At 34.1% G+C, this 18,655-nt stretch overlaps 1 protein-coding gene across 5 annotated transcripts in view; it reads right to left on the reverse strand.

Annotated features, from left to right (window-relative positions):
• The window catches only part of LOC129219338 (F-actin-monooxygenase MICAL3-like), a 178,598-nt gene that overhangs the window by 90,660 nt on the left and 69,283 nt on the right, over positions 1-18,655 (reverse strand). The gene's annotated exons all lie outside the window — the stretch shown is intronic.

The raw sequence follows: 18,655 nt of genomic DNA on the forward strand, positions 1-18,655 counted from the left end.
AACGTATTTTAGGCATTGTTTGATAACGATGGGACTAAGTGCGGGGGTTCAGTGTGCCCTCACGAACTGTTTTTTGAAACTGAAGTCAATTTCAGGCTAGTTTAGGCAGGAAGGGATATGTGGCTTAATGTTCCCAAATATTCTATTTTTCTTAAACTATGCTATACTGCCGGGAAATTGACACTTAAATTAAACATTTAAAATTCAGCATATTTATTCGACTAATTATAAGTTATCTTTTAAGAAATTCTTAAGGATTTTTTCTTGCTTATAAGAACTACATGATGCCGCCGGTGGCCATCCCTTGCTTTGGCCGCCCTTGTGCGGTGCACACTCTGCACACCTGCTAGGATCGGCCCTGTTTTTTAGAAAATATTTGGACAAGGGCTCCCGAACCGCATTCCCTTAATATCATCAAAAAGTAGTTTTTTTTAAACAAGCACTTACCAAAAATTTAAGTGAAATACTGTCTGAATTCTTCCTCCTAATATTATAGAGTTTAGGCCTTAAGTTTTTAGGACTTCAGTTTTGAAAAAAAATCCAGGGGAAAGCTCTTGAACCCCTTCCATAAAAATATTCAAAGTTGGTCTACAATTGTGTTTTTGAAACTGCAATTTCGAAAAGTTGGAGGGGGGAGGAGGAATCGATTTCTATTTATTTAAAAAAAAAACGATCTGGGAGAATTCTGGAGTTCATCTTTTGTCCTAACGTCAATAAATATGGACCTATCTCCCACCTCACATCATCAAAGACCGTCTAAAAATGCGTTTTTTAAACTACAAATTTTAAAAAAATTTCGGGGGCAAACACCCCGACCCTCTCTTATCAGATGAGATTTTCCCTCCTTCCGCCAAAAAACTATTTTCTACTTGCACCACTGTTATGCATGTGCAGGGCCGCTGCTTGGGTGGGGATACCTGTACTGGGGCCCAGAGCTTTGGGGGGCCCGTAAGGTAATGAAACTGTTTTTCCAATAATTTGTCATTTCCTTGCACCATCGAGGAGTATTGAAAGCACTCGATCGTTTTTGTGAAGAACTTGCTTTAAAATTAACCGACAAGGCATTCAGTGAACCATAAGCATTAAAAAAATATTTCAATTCTTTTGAGAGCATGCTTATGTCATTTTTGTTATGTATCGACAAACATAAAGTAGTTACTCAAACACGCGGAATTTTACTGGATGTGAGTGTAATCTTCCAATGATATCCAAAATGACCTTTAAAAGTTTAGGATGGTTGGCCTGCAATTTTCAAGAAACAAAATTAGTTTCTGAAAATGGACTTAAGAGTCTAGTTACAATGCCTGTTAGTGGCTTTTTGGCCATTCGACGTTGAGCCTCCTAATAGCGCTGAGTTATATTGTGTGCCAGGGGAACAAGGTCTTAGCAGGTGAGTAAATGGACTGAAAGATCGAACTTTCAAATTAAAAAAAAAAAACTGAAAAAAAAAAAGAGAAATACATTTTTGATGAAAGAGCAGAAGTCAAAGAAGAAGCAATACATTAAAGTACTGAACTCATAGCCGGTGAACCTATTTTAAACAGAAATAATTTATAAACAGTTTTGGACTTTATTGTGATATAAACGCACGTTTTGAAAAAATGAAGGGAATTTGTTCCCTGTTCAAGTCAATACTCAAATATATGTCTTTTGAGACTGAAATACTGACCTCGTGGCACTTCGGCAGAGTTTGAAAGCAGTTTTTTCTTCTGGATTGGACAATAGCGATGTGAATCTTCAGTGGGCAGAGTTTACGGAAAATCTAGCGAATACGGTTAGGGATCATGTTCCTTTTAGGAGAAAGGGTGTCAACACTGAAATTTAGCCAATGTGGTTCTCCAGAGAAACTAAAGACGCTTTAAATTACAAGCAAGCTGCTTTTCATAGGTTTAGAGAAACAGGTCACAGTGCAGATAGGCTTCAATATCAGGGGTCTGTCCAGGATTTTTCACAGGGTCCGTTTTTTGTGAAAAATCAAATATTTTTGTGAAAAAAGAATTTATTTTGTGAAAAATCGAAAAAATTCGCAAAAAAAAAAATTGTTAAAACGAAATTTTACAATTTAGAGATGGCATAAACTACATCAATTAAACTTAAAGTTGAGTGTTTTCCTCTTCTATGGCGAGAAAATCATTCTGGATTTTTTTTCTGATATTTGGCGGGGGGGGGGGCATCGCTCTTTCAAGTATCAACATTTATCTACCATTCTGCATTAGGTTAAATTATACTAGATATATTTCTGTACAATATTTAAAATAATTGAAACAAAAATATAAATAAATAAAACAAAATTCAAAATAGGGTTCAGCATTCAACTTTTTGACCCAAGACACTCTTAAAAAGCACAGAATTTCGTTTAAAACTTATAAATTCCGTGATTTTAACAAAAATAAAAAGATATTTCTATTGTTTACCTTTTAACAAAGCGTAATAATCATCAAAAATTCGAAAAATCGGCTTCCCATAGCGGATGCAAAGAGATCGCAATTCTCAAAGTGAAGGCATCAAAAGTATAAAAACGGCTTGTAAAAGAAATATTTTTGATAAAATTATTTTAAAATTGCATTTTAGAGTCCTATGATAACATATCATTAATATCTGTGGACACAGTTGACCCCCCCCCCCCCCAAAAAAAAAATAATAATAAAATAAAATAAACCATCTATTCAGCATTTTAATTTTTGTCTCATAACAGAAAATGGAATTTTGCTTTAAAAACTTGAAATGAGAGTTCTAACAGAAATAAAGAGACTTTTCATTTATTTGAATCCTAATAAAGCGAAGTTAGCTTGAAAAAAGAACAAAATATGATCCTCATATCGGATGTTAAAAGATTGCATTTTTCAAAATGTACATCTAAAAAAAAAAACGGTAATTAAAAGAGTTTATTTAAAGTTACTCATCCTTGTTAGCATCGAAAAATCAAAATCCATATAATTTTCTCCCAAAATAACAATTAAACATCGCACTGCACCGTAAAAACGGAAATATTGACAAGCCGACAAAATGATGAGAATATTTTCTAATCAAGTCATTATAAAGGTTCAACGCCAGACGCTAAGTGGTGATAGTTTTGAAGTTGGTAACCCTATCTGAAGCAATCATATTTTTTCCTCACCCTTACTATCCCTTTGCAGTTCTAAGTTCATTTCGCAGATATATATTATTCTTATTTATTAAATCACATGAGCGGGGGGGGGGGAGTGCTTACCAATGCCTTTTCAGAAAAGTTTACAACAACACCGCTGCTAATTAGCTGTGATAAAACAAACAACCATTATATTTATTTGGCAGTAGCAATTATTTATCGCTTGCAGGAGCATCGCAAGAGTGCGGATTTTTTTTTCTTTCTTTTTTTTTTTCCAAAATTAGCCGATTTTGTATAAGCTGATCCCTCTAATTTGACTTAAAAAAAGGTTCCAAAAATGATCGGTTTATACACAGAAATATGCATTATTTTGCTTTCAAATTTGCTCTTTCAATAAACAATTTGTGACAGATCCGATCTTGTTTATCAGAATTTTGTGAAGGGTCCGTTTTGTTTGATCGGGATTTTGTGAAAGGTCCGTTTTGTTTGATCGGGATTTTGTGAAAGGTCCGTTTTGGTTGATCGGATTTTTGTGAGGGGTCCGTTAACGGACCCAAATATCCTCTGGCCAGACCCCTGAATATTGTAAGGCAAGGCGGCGTAAATTTAAGTATTTGGTACGGATTCAGAAAAGAGAGTTAGAGCAAAGACTGGCAGATAACATAAACAGGAATCCCAAGAGGTTTTTTGCATACGCTAATTCAGGGATTGTTTTTTTTTTTTTAAAGCCGGGAAGGGGGAGGGAGTGCACCACCCTTCCTGCAATCATGGATATAAACATGAGATGAATATCTTTTGTGATGTACTTAGTACTTTAAGCATTTTGTTGCTTGTCCTTGTTTAAACTGAATTTATCAATTTATTTAACACAAATATTTTTTAAAGAATATTTAAATATTAAAAAAAGGCAGGGGATGCAAGCGCACCCTATGTTGCCACCAGTGGCGGATCCAGAGGCCTGTTTTGGGGGGGGCGATTTTATCCATGGGCGATTGGTCCACAAAAAATTTGGGGGGGGGGTCGGAGAAGTCACGGGAGGGGGGATGTGGGCAGCGCCCTTATTTATTTATTTATTATTTTATTTTAAATTTTATAAAATTGGGCTATGGTATTTTTGTTGTTGGTTAAATGATCGTCTCAAAAAAAAAAAAAAAAACCCAGGGACACGACCTGAAATCTCGAGACAAATATCAACAGTAGACTTCCTTCTTTCGATTCAAAGCTCCAATTTAATCTTCATCAAAAAACGTGACAAACATTTAAAGTACCCTTATTAAGTCAATTCTTCTTTCTTTAAACACGTGAATCGATCAGCACCAGCATTTTCCAGTCGATCTATAACTTTGAAGTTAGAAAAACGGAGGGGCAGTGCCCCTTTGTTTTTGAAAAGGAGGGGCAGTTGCCCCCACGAGCCGCCTATGATTCCATCCCATCCGTTCTCACATGCGCTCAAAAGTATCGGACGCACAAAAGCTATTTCGTTGCGAAGATCATTCATGAGCTTTTAAATTGAGTCTTACAAATAAAGGAAATACATTCCCTTATATCGCCATTTTTTATATATTTTCTCTCATCCTATTACGGAATGAAAAAAAATACCATTCTAATGTAACGTGGGATTTTCAGAGATCGATATGACATGGATTTATGAGGCATTTCTATGAATCTCCTTGGTAATACATTTTTGAATAAAAATAATGTCTAATGATTGCAGAAAAAATGAAAACAAGCAACTACCAAAGTTCACTATAACTACAAATAGCGGCAGTAAAAAACGCGAAACAAAAGTTTAAATAAAGATATATTGAAATAAATCTTGTAACAAAAATTGCTTTTATGATAAGCAATCCAACCAGAAGCAAATAAAGCGGTTAATTTTCGTTATACAAAACATAATTTTCCACTATTTAACCAGTATTAAAATAAATTTAGGATCAAAATAAAACGTTTTAAGTGTAGTTTACTTTTGTTTGAATAAGATTTTACTCGGAAATGCGAAATACAAGAGACAGAAAAGATCTTTTAACAATTAAAAAAAAATTGATCTGTTAAAAAACCATATTCTGTTACAGCATTGTTAAATTACACTTAATCAGTGGCGTAGCAAACTTGGATGTCAACCGGGGTGGTAATCTGGGCTATCACCCCTCACCCCTCCCCATCAACCGAAGGCGAAAAAAAACCTTATTCAATGTTCGATGAAAGAAACGAAGTTCATACAATATTCATAAACAAAAAGAAATTGTGTCCCCCCCCCCCCCCCCCGAGAGGGATATCATCCGAAATAAACGTTTCCCTCGTATTGATACCAATGCATTTGAGAGATTATAAAACATATGCGAATTTCTGTTGGTATTTACATTTCTCCGGAACTCTTACATGCGTTTTGGGTGTCCCCCCCCCCCGCCCCACTCCATATGAGTACCAGCTGCCTCAAATGCCCTTCTAGTGAGACCAATATGTTTGATAGAAAAAAAAAATATTTTTTTTTCATGTTGGAAATAAAATTCAGAATTGAAACATCGAAATTTCTCATATTCATTTTAGTGTCACACTCTAGGGGGTGTCACCCGGCTTAGCCCCGCCCTGCAAAATAATTTTTAATATAAATTGAAATGTTGGGGAATTTTTTTTAGAATTGAAGCATTTAAATTTTTCAAAAAAAGTTGAAGATCAATTTCGGGTGCCACCTGGGGCAAACCCATCCGCGCCACCGTAGCAATGCTACTGACTTCAAAAACTCACATTTATATATAAAATAATTAAATTTATCAAATAGATAAAGGAGAAAAAAAACCCCGTATTTTCATATCAATCAACTAAAAAACCGCAAGTTAAGGGAATATGTAATCCCCCCCCCCCCCTGGAGCAAAAATAAAACTTATGTATGGCACCAGTTATAAATATGCAGGAATGATTACACCTTCGAACGATATAAAACAAACGCTGAGAAGGAAATACGCTTTCAATTTTTAACATTTATCATTTAAATTTTGAGCATAAATGAAAAAAATTTAATGTATAAATTTTGAATTTGAAAAAAAATTAGATTATTCTTCAGAAAGTGTTCAAACAAAAACGATTTATTTTGGTATGCAACCTAATAGTAAAAAAAAAAAAAAAAAACCCACGAAGTCTGTTGGGGGGGGGGGGGCGATCGCCCCAATCGCCCCCCCCCTGTGGATCCGCCACTGGTTGCCACCCATGATTTGGCCCCCTTTCATTTTTCAAGGCACGAGCCGCCATTGACAGTTACATCGATATTTGCTAGGGTGAAAAAGCTTTTTTTTTCTTCATTGCATTGCATGAAACAATTCTAAAAAGAAACGATTCCTGCTATACTAATACCCATATATTTCAAAAAAAAAAAAAGTACAGTAAAATTGACTACTTTAATTTAGTATATCTTTGTGTTCTAAAATCAAATACAAAAAATGATATTAGATAATCTTAAGTAAAAGTATACTTTTTTATTCTTTTAATCAATTATTTGTTTTATTTTGTTACTATTTTAATTGGCAAAAAATTTATGTTTAAATACAGGAACTTTATTATAGCTTGTATTACGCATTTTAATCTTAGAAAATAATTGTCTGCAAAAATTTAGACGCATATTTGAAAATATAAACAGTAAAAAAGTGCAAATATGAAATAAATCTTTGGGTAAAATTAATTTTGTATATTTTTTGTTAAATAAATATAAAATGTATCTTTGCTTTTTTTATTATTAGTATTTTTGAAAGATGTGTAACATGAAATGAATGTTTTATATATAAACACTTAGAATATTGTTATAATTATTGAGATTTAAAAGAAGAAAAATTTTTTAAAATTATGTTGGGTAAGTTGGTCCGGTCCAACATGCTCCACAAAGCATGGACCAACCTACCCCACCTTCTTGGTCTGAAAAAGTGATGTAATTTTTTTCTATTTGACAAAAAATAAAAAAATTGCTAATAATTCTGAACTAAAAGAACTTACTTTAAGAAAGGGGTTCAATTTTTTGCCCGCAATCTTGATAATAACCATTAAGAAAAAAGAAAGTTGCAGTTTTCTGAAATTTACTCAGGACTATACTACTGTTAAATAACTTTCTGGAATAATTTGTTCAACATAACTGTACCATGTAATTTCATTATAGGATTTATAGGACCATAGGCGCTATTTGTTGGTCACAAAATAAAATAAAAAATATTAATGAGACCGGTCCAACATGCCCCATTTCTCCTACACATTGGTAGCTGCTTAAAATTACATTCTTAAAAAGGAAAAGAATAATCTTCCATTAGATATGATCATTATATATGTCATGAGAACTAGTTCTAATGGAAATGTACAGTGAGTATTAAATCAAGTTTACACTAAGTGCAGTATAAAGGGGGGGGGGAGTGCAAATGAGGGGATCGCTCTGGGTGCCAAGAAGTAGTTCTGTAAGTAAATTTCAGTGAAGTGAAATAAATTGTGACATCCAAAATATATATTTCATTTATTAATGCATTATGCACAAAAGTTCTTCTACTGAAGTACGAAAAATACAGTAGTGTGATGTTGAGATCATACTTCAAAGGATCAGTAGTGTGATGTTATATAATAGCTATGGTAATTATAGTTTTAATGACAACATAAATTGTTCATTTTAATAATCTTTTAATATAGAAATGCATACTAGTTAAAAGTAAAATAATTGTTAAAATATACTGTGTGAACATTTCATCTACTCTATAACAATTGTACTAAATTTGACGATTAAAAACCTAATATTGATTTTGTATGTAATGCAGCACTTTATCAGATTTTATGGCTAATCATATTATTAAATTTGACAGACCACAATAATTGTTCCCTAAACTCCCCCCCCCCCCATACCTTGCTTTTCAAATATTTGAAGCCCTACATCGCTGGTTAAAGTGAGATGGAAAAAACTCTGCAATTGATTTTTGTGCAATGCTCAGCATTATCATACAATGATGCCTAACAGGTAACTATTCAATTGTGGCAGAACTGCAGCCTTCTTGTCCTTCTCTACATAATTTGACACTTTATTTAAGGGGAAAGAAAAAAAAAACTAAGACACATAGAGATGTCAAATTCAAGTGCAGAACAAACCCTCAATCTATTCCATGATTTGATTTTGATTTATGATAACACATTGGGGTATATAATTATTCTCAGCGGAGAAGCTTTTACCTCTAATAATCCACAACCTTTTTCCATATTTTATTTCCAGGACAATACATATGAAAGATGTACATTACATAGGAATGAAGGAACACCCGGGGCTACAGTCGGGAATCGAACTCGCGCATCTTTGCTTACAAAGCAGTTGGCGAAACTACACGGCCACACGGAGGCCCCTATTCCATATTCCATGATCTGGATTGTGAGACTGACGCGCTGCCAACTGCGCTACCGAGTTACCGAGGCACTCCATGATCTCTTCGTTCCAATCCAATGTCAATGTCAACAACTATCAGATGTTGCCAACATGGTTACACAAAAACCAAAAATAAGAGCGAAAAGTAAATGAAATCTTAACTCTGCTCGTCACAGTTGTTATGTTGCTCATTGGACGTTAAATGACCGTGGCTTGCTTTTTTATTTATATTTTTAAAACGTAATAAAATATTACTGATTTATCTACAATGTATGGCATATAAGTTACGTTTCTAACAAATCGTCACTTGTGTCGCGTTCGGACGGGCTGTTCGTAACCTGGGCGACATCGGCCGCATCGGCTGATCACATGACGGCAGGGTTGGACTGGTTCGAGGGCTGATGGGTCCTCTCACCTATGCGCCATCTTTTTTTTTTTTAATTTTTTTTTTCAAATTCAAACTTGTGTATATTCAGGGTTTTTTTTTTTTTTTTTGCCTAAACCTGTGCAACTTGAACCTGATTGCTCTTTTTTTTTTTTTTTTTTTGCTCCCTCAAGTCTGCGAAATCTCTGTGTTTCTTTGTTCACCCTTGAACCTCTTTTTTTTTTTTTTGTGCAACCAAACCTGTGCGACTTTTTTTTCAATTTTGCGACCTCAAGCCTGAGCTCCTTCGATCTTACTTTTGCGCCCTCGAGCTTGGGCGCATTGGGGTTTTTATTTATTTATTTATTTTTATTGCGCTTTTTAGTTTCTTTTTTTTTTTTGTACCCTTTTTTGTGCTGCCCTTTGGGTTGAAGGTTGACAACCTCTTGGGGGACCCAGTCCGTTCCTGCATGACGGTTAATGAATTCAGTGGTTTAGTGTCCAGTAGTTCCTATTTCAGTTGCTCTAAACGCTTTTGGTTACGTCTCAGTTATTTGAGTAGACGAATACGCCAGAACTTCAATGATCTGCTGACAATTGACAGGCCAACAATGCCCCTTGGTCTTATCGATCTGCCTCGAAATGCAGAACTCTGAGGGAATGACCGATCGACTGGCTGGTGAAGATATTTCATTTAACTAGAGGCTCTCTATTCGGTTATTTAGAGGTCTCGGGGGGACATTTGCCGAGAGTGACAGCACCACTAGGGGGCGTCAAAAAGACTATGATGATCATTTATTTTCTGTTTCATTCACAGTAAAAATAAAGTTACAAAACATCATTCCCCAAAGATCGCTTGGAAATGGGGTTTTAAGATCTCATTTTCGAAAAATTTACGTGAGTCGGCCCCCGAACGTGTCCTACTAACCTCACCAAAGACTGTCTCAGCTAGTGGTTTTTGAACTACAATATCGAAATACTTAAAGAGTCCTCATCTCCGCCTAGCATCAGCAAAGAACGTCAAACATTGCGTTTTTTAAAACTTACAATTTCGAGAAATAGTCGGGGGTGCTTCCCTGAATCCCATATCTTTCCTTTCATTACGAAGATGGCCGATACAATCACGTTTTTAAGATTTCCAGGGGAAGAACATCAAACTTTAACTGTTCATCCTCTGAACATCACCAAAGATCGATTAAAGTGCGGTCTTAAAGCTACAATTGCGAAACGTTGACAGAAGTTGTTTTGAAAGAAGTTCTTCCTTAAGACTTCAATTTCGAAAATGTCCGGCGGAAGGCCCCCGAACCTCTCTTACTCTTTTCATCACCGAAGATTGTCTAAAAGTGCGTTTTTAAAGCTAGAATATTGCCAAGGGAGCTTCCTTGACCTATTTCGTCCCCAAATAGAAGCAAAGATGGCCTACTACTACGTTTTTAGACCTACATTTCGAAATTTATTTCAGGGGTGGGTGCCTGAAGAACTCCTTCCTCTAACATCGCCAAAAATCGTCTAAAATCGCGTGTTTTTTACATCTATAATTCAAAACAATGTGCGAATGCCCCTAACTTCCCATTTCTGCTCAAACCCCTGCACTTTCAACTAGGATTATATTACTAATGTAAAGATTTAATGAAACGTGTTGTCTTTACAACAAAAGATATAATATTTTTAATTTCTTTTATTCACAAAAGGTTTGAACATTGATGACTTTAAAATTGAGATCAAATGCAAAGGGCGGAAAAAATTGTATTTGCTCTATCAAAAAAATCGCACGGCTACAAATTTAGACTTTGCTTAATTTGAGAGGGAGGGGGGGGGGAGCGAAACAGGATTATATATGTTTGGGAAAAACTGAACCCTTGCAACCCCCTTTTCGAGAAAATCCTGCGAACGTTACTGAATGTATGCGCCCTTGATCACCTGGCTGATCAGGAATCTACGATTGACATCTTTCTCGGCACATAATGGTGAAGTTTACGTACGTGTTTAACTATACTTGTGCACTTAGCGGATAGTTAGACATATGCTTCGACTTTTATTGGATTGTTTTGTTATAAAAGTTAGCACAGTAAACATTTAAGAAATTCTAAGCATTTTATTCCACATGTTAGTGACGAATTTTACCTTAAGGATGATGAAAAAAAAAAAGAAAAGAAAAACGATCACTGCTTTGTGGCATAAGTCTTCTTATAAATTTTAAGGCAGGTGCCAAGTCTGAATCAACCTAAGTTCGCCCGTGTTAATTTCATCACAATCAGTTAAAAATTACTATATTTTGAGCACTGTTGCGCATACATCAACTAAACTCTTATTCGACTCAAGTAATCATGCTGCGTTTAGTTCAAATTAATTTCAATTTGCCTGAATTCAATAGCAGGCGTAATTAATGCTATTCTAATAGCTACTCTGATACAGGCCCGTGTCCAGATTTTCAAAAAGGGAGGGGTTTTAAAGCTTCTAAATGTTTACTAGAGCAAAGTGGGGGGGGGAGGGATTTCAATCCCTCACAGACTTCAGGTTTTTTACTTAAAATGCCTTGTTCGTTTCTTGAAAAAAAAAAAAAAAAAACTTATGTTTTTTTTTAAATTAAATTCGTTTACTATGCGGCATATTGCGATTTGTGTGATAAACTGCAAACAGATTATTTCATAATGCAGCATGTATATCAGGTATTATGTTCTAAAATAATGCTTGATAAACGAAGCAATAAAACGCTTATTTCAGACGCAAATTACACTGAAATATTCTTCAACAACAGTTTTTCCAGAATTTTATTCCAGTTGGTAAAGCTCTAAAAGTCGTAAATTGAAGAAAAGTTTTTTTTTCTTCATTTTTTTCATTTTTTTTAAGAACACTAAAATTTCAAATTGAAATAAATTAAAGTCAAATATACATTTTCTTCATTTAGTTTATTATTTTAGCCCCAATGGGAGGGGTTTAACCCCTAAAACCCTCCCCTTGAACACGGCCCTGCTCTGATAGTTAGTGAGATAGTTCTAATTCTTCAGAGGGGGCAGCGAATCGAAAAAGTTTAGGAACCCCTGGGATAAAGGTAATATTATGACTGAATGAATGAGATAATAAATGAATAAACTAATTAATAAATGAAAAAATGCAAAAATGTGAAAGAATGAGAGATGAAATGACAATATGAAAAGAACGAGTGAATAAATACATAAATGAATAAATGAGTGAATATATGAATAAACTCGTGAATGAAAAATAACTTGATTGAATGAATCGATTGATTGAATGATTGATATTGATTAGAAAAAGGAAGAACTGAAGAAATGAAAGATTGATTGACTGACTTAATGAACTAATTTAATGAATGTATGATATATTGATGGATTGATTGAATGAATACATATATAAATGACTGATTTATTGGATGGATTGGTTGATTGATTGATTGATCCACTGAACGGTTAATTGCATGAATGAATGATAGGATAGACTGATCTATTAAACGGATCGATTGAGTGTTCTATTAGAAGGACTGATCGATCAATTGAGGACTAACTGTCCATAAAAATTTCGTACCATATTCAAGTACATCGCAAATGAACTCTACTCACGTGACATCACTGCGGGTATGTGAGCTGTCAACAAACACGTAGCAGACGGAGTTCCGACTCTCCGGCGTCCATTAACATGTATTTCTGCGGCTTATAAACTCTTCATCGGAGAAAACTCATTTTCTTTTCATTTATCATATTTCTCAGCACTCTTCACAGAATAATAAGTCTGTATGAAACCTAAACATGTTCAGAATGTATACAAAGTCCATTGATTATAAAATAAAACGCATTTATTCAACGCTACAACGCAGTCATCAAAACTGAATTTTGAATCAAAATACTAGGGGGGAAATTGAATGGACTATTGCAACACCGTAGAAAAGATTCGCTGTAACCTTGAAACACATGTCTAGTGTGAAATAAATATATCTATATATATAAAAAATCTCGTGTCACAATGTTTGTTCGGGGTAAATTCCGTAACTACTGAACCGATTTTTATCAAATTTTATACGTATCTGTAATTTGGTCCAACTTAAAAGATAGGATAGTTTTTATAATTTTTTATTGCAAATTTCATATTAATTATGCAATAATAGTCTGAATTAATTGTTTAGTTCTAAAAATTCGTAATAGATGGCGGTGTAAGTTAATTAATCGATATAACTCTAACATCGTATGACTTACTACTGAAAACACCATGATAAAAAAACTCAGAAATGTTGCTTAGAATTTCCATATAACGTTTCGGGATATTACAGGTTATTATTCACTTCCTGAGAAAATCAACAATATTTTTCAAAACGTTTCCTTGAATTGCTACAAATTGCAGATTTCACACCGTTGTGAAAAATATTTTTCTCCACCAGTATCAAGATTAACTAAACGTATTAAATAGGTGTATCGGTTTTGAAACGATTACGGTTCATCCAGATTGACTCAACGCCCAATGTGTGCGAAAAGACATCTGGATCGCGAAGCTTTGCAAGAGTTGCATTCGAGATACTTGCTTGAGATCTGTCTTCGCGTTGGCAATGTGTGCATTAATGCTTTGAGAGCTTTCTTAGAAAAGCAGGAAGGTTCCAGGCTATTATATTAAACCTGCGATAGACTTCTCTGAAGGTGCTAGAAACATAACTTCCTTTAACTAAGAAGACTACTAAATTCTTCAAAATTAATCCATGTTAATTTCAGGAAGTATAATGAATTTAAACGGAAAACAATAATTTTCTTTATTTTATTCCCCAAGAAACTTTAAATATCATTAATTCTTGCAAAGATACGTTCACTACAGAAAATTGCAATGAGAATTGCATCGTCAGGCATTGCTGCTAACTTTTTTTAGATGGTAGACGAACAGCACATTCAGCTTTAAAGTTGCCTATTAGATATTCATAACAAACAAAACGCAATGTGTAAACATTTAAAAGAAAAAAAAAAACGTGGAATGGCTGTAGTGTTGCAAGAGAGGAGTGAAATTAAAATTTCGGATAAGTGTACTATGGCTCATGAGTAAAAGCATTAATTCGAAGCACATCATAAGATTGTGCAAGATTTGAACGGCAACGATAAACTTTTAGGCGAAATTGTCTGAATACTGTCTGTGGACTTCCGGCAGACATTACCAGTTATTCCGATGAAATCAAAGCATGTTTAAAACAATCGTTTTTATAGCGTAATGTCGAGATAATGCGAGTATAAACGCAAAATAATCTAATCCCTGAAGTATTTTCTAAGCAATTGCTGGGTATTGGAAACGGTGAAATTGAACTGTATCAAAATATACAGTACAACAAATAGACAGACAATTTCTACACTGCCGTTGAGACGAAAACTGAACTAATTGAGAGTCTATTTCCAGATAAATTAAATTTTTTTTAAATCATAATTGCCTCTGTAATCGCGCTGGTTTTGTAGCAGTTTTGGTTTCGGTAAACATTTTCGAACAGACAGGAGTATTTGTGGATCGTCTTATGTCGACTGTCAAATACATATCACTATGCATGTCAGAAATTGTATTTATTGGTCGCACAAAGGCATTGGGAGTTGACACTTTCTAATGCAGGTTTGACGTAAGGAGAAACAGTATTCGTCAACTGTTTAAAACAATTTTGACGACATTCTATCCAACACAATCATCATTTTTTAAAGAGAAACAATATAACTTTTACGTTTGAAGACGTATTTCATAAAATTTACTAAACACACAAATATTTAAATCCAGATTTTACCACCAGAGATAAATATGAACTTTTAGTTTTAACTGAAGGTTTTTGCGTTTCAATTTCAAATTTGCCACTTAGTTATTATGATATGCCGTCACCTGACAGTTGGGCCACCGACTTAGTTAACACTAATTTTCAACGTATAACAACAGAGCAATGACGCTGTCTTAGCTACAATTATTGCGAATAATGGGCCATTACTGACGGCTGAAAAAAAAAGCTCCCCATTGATGCTGAACAAGTCTATACAGTTGTCGATGAAAACAAAGCAGTAAATATTCCAACTGAATTTTTAAATTCCCTGGATACACCAGGAATGCGACTACACGATTTCCGGTTGAAAATTGGCTCAACAATTTATTCTTTTTCGCGATTTAAACCCACCTAAATTTTGCAACGATACACGTTTCTTCATCAATAATTCAACAATTTTGACGATAAAGTTTAAAGGAGAAATGTTTGTGTCCACTTAATCCATTAATAGCGTCATAATTTTCAAACACATTTGAAAGGCTTCAATTTTTGATTCGTTTAGCTTTTGCAAAGACCATAAATAGATCTCAACAACAAACAATGTCTTCTTTCGGTTTGGACTTGAAACATAAATATTTCTATCATGGGCAACCATATAACACCTACTCACAAGTGGAAAGTTATCATACTTTTCGTATAAGCAAAAGACTGGTTAAGCAAGAACATTGTGCACAACTTAGTGCTTAGACAGTTTTCAGTTTTCAAATAACAGAAACAATAGTTCGAAGTCAATGTTATCTACTTCATTGAGAAATTTAATTATTATGTTTTTAATTTAGTTAGTGTATTTTGTAAAGAAGTTATTGATTACAAACTATAGAGAAAGCAGACATGAATAAAATGTTATGTAGAATCTAAAAGCGTAAGGTGGTTTACCCTTAGTTTCTACATTCGGTTATTTTACAATCAGTTTCGATATTTACCATCACTTTCAAGTTATTTTTGCTTTTTTTTTGGCCAAAGTCATACTTACAAATTTTACTAAGCGTAAGCATAGTGCTTTTTCCATAGAAAATTTTGTTAGTTCTTACTGAATTCAAAAAGTACTTTCTTCAGCCTGCACTGTAAAAAAAAAAAAAAAAAAAAAAAAAAAAATCCGAAACGTTACTGAGTAAAAATTTTCTATACTTGCTTGCAGTTCTGGCTAAGCTTTGGCTATGTTTGCATTACTGCTTATAGAAGTTCCTTAATAAATCAGAAAGGTGCTAAGCTCTTTTTTTTTATTCCTTCCTAAGTTTACACCAAAGTTCAAGAAACACGACTAACTTCAAACGGAAAGATCTTCGAATTTTTGAAGAGGTTTCCGAGATAATATCAGGAAGGTTATTAACTTTTATCGGAAAACTTTCCGGGTTTTGGCATGACATGTTCCTGGCGAAAATTGGCCACATCAGCTGCCCATAATTTTCCAGGAACATTTATGAATCGTTTGTACATTGAATCACGCCCATTATCAATCTCATATGTTTTAAAATCGGCTATACTATTTTAAACTCTATTAAAAATATTTATTTGATTCTATCAAAATAATGAGTAAAATTTTATTTTAATCCAACTTCTTTGCCACAGCAACGCGTGGCTGGGTCAGCTAGTCTCTTAATAAATTATGCATAACATCTTACTGAAGAAATACAAACATGTTACCCCTGCACTCAACTGCTTCAACAATCTTATGCAGTACATTAATTCATCCCCTTTTTAGTTTCAATAACAAAACAACTGAATTTAAACTTCATACTAACATAGCAGTGAAAGAATCGAAGTGTGTCATTATGCCTAGTTGGAATAAAAAGCCAGGCGATCTACACGGGATATAATGTTACGACAGATAATACACAGTTAAATAATCCAGTGTTAAAAGATTCCTGTACGGTTTTTTAGAGAGCAAAACCCTCAGCGCAATTAGCCAAATATTAGATAACCAAAGTTCGAGTTATTTATAGATTAAAGATTATGGTTGGCGAATTTAACAACTTATTTTCAAGTATTCTACGAATTCGGCGACTTTTTTACGTTTACTATTTTAATCGTTTGCAAACTAATTACTGATACATAATACTCATAATACTGACAGCTATGTCTTTTTTTTTAAATTCGTGACCTCTGTAAGTCAGCTGCTACTATAGTTTAGCTTTTATGAACTGAGTTCCTATCCCCTGTGGTTTAAACCAAAGTCTGATTGCTAAATAGGGCAACTAGGCCGTGACATAGGGCTCCCGCTTTTTAAAGGGCCCCCAAATCACTAAAACTGTTTTTAGTCAATGACTAAAATTGTAAGTTTTGACTACAAGGGGGTCCTGAAAAAGCGTCTGGCCTTGGGCCCCCGGATATCTTAATCGGACTTTGACTTAAAGAATTCAATCCGTTAAAATAAGAGTGAGGAGAATCGGCTTCCTCTGCGCCAACTATTACTGACAGTGAGTCAATCTAAGTATTTCTCCTTTTGGAACCCAAACATAAGTGAGCTCGTCCAAAGTCAAGCACCAAGTTATCTCCCTACTACGTACGCAGATTAAGACATAATGCAGTTCAGAAGATTTGACGACGTGAACACGCAGGGACGTTAAGGGAGGGGTAGGGTTTTCAGAGTCAAAAAATACATTTTTTGCGAATTTTTTTTTAATAAAAATGGTGTGATTATATCTGAGCGTCTGCAGCTGTCAGAACTGCTGCATTCTTTTGCAGCTGTCGGAGCTTCAGTTTAAAGGAGCAGAGACTGAATACAGTGAAAAGTGAGTATAACGATAACCTGTCTATAACTTTTTTTTTTTTTTTTTTTTTGGCCCCAGCAAAATGTCAGCATGAATAATCAAACTGTCTATAACGATAACCTGCGTATTACAATATTTTTTTAGGACCCAACAGTATCGTTGTAGACAGGTTTTACTGTACTTGATAACTTTGAGAATTTTGCTCGAAATGACTTGAAATTTTGGGAATATATTTTTGAAATGTTAAACTACAAGACGAAACAAAAAAGAAAAAAATCACTTTTTTTGAAACTGCACCCCCCCCCCCCCCCAACGCCTTGAACGCTTGCTGACATTATTACCCACACTAAGAATGATTGTTAAAAGGCTGCGCAGCATGATTACCAATTTTTTGACACATAAAAGCATGAGGTTTATTTGTTGGGGAACTAAGAAGATACTGGAAGATATTTGTTTGCTAGGGTATTCATTTTCAAACGCACAAAAACAGATAACACATAATACACATAAAATGAAACAGCACAATATCCATATTTAAATTTACAAACATTGACATTACATATAAAAGTAAAGAAATGATATCAAAGTAATGGAATGAAAATGTATGTTTAAGATCTAAATAGTAACAATATGTGTACGCTTAAAGCTGAACGTTAAAGTGTCTTGCATTTTGACAAGACTGGGAGTAAATTCTTTAGATTACAACCTTTAAAGTAGAACGTTAAAGGCTATAATATAACCCTAAAATTTGGATTTTTATTCATAGGAGATAATAAGGAGCAAAAAATGTTAAATTTTAAAAGAGATATTCTCTTAGTTGTGGTGTAGCGAGAAATGTTTCATGGGGGAGTGGGCTTTGGCGTATGACGCTTACATAAATACAAACTCACATATTTATATGTATAGCTTTAATAATTCACAGGGAATTACGGTCCCCTGACTCCGCCACTTACTCTGCACCACATCAGAAAAACTGCAAATAGTGAAAGACCATTCAATCTACGTAGTTGCATTATTGCACTTGGTCTTTAATTGCTAAATTTAAAACAATCTCATTGAATAAAAATTTAACTTAAAATTTGAATTTTTATGCCCGTGAATGGACATCAAATGCTAAATTTAAGGAAATATCACGGAATAAAAATTGGATTTTAAATTCCAACTTTTGTGTCCTTGTATTTTGATTTTAAATTTCTAAATTTTTTAAAATTTCATTTAATAAAATTTAAATATTTATCTAATAATTAGTTTAATTTAATAAATAATCTAATAATTAATTTAATTTAATAAAATTTAAATATTTATTAATATTATCAAACTTTTCTTTTTCTCGGTATCA

Source organism: Uloborus diversus, chromosome 3 (genome assembly GCF_026930045.1).
Source record: "Uloborus diversus isolate 005 chromosome 3, Udiv.v.3.1, whole genome shotgun sequence".
NCBI classification, from domain to species: domain Eukaryota; kingdom Metazoa; phylum Arthropoda; class Arachnida; order Araneae; family Uloboridae; genus Uloborus; species Uloborus diversus.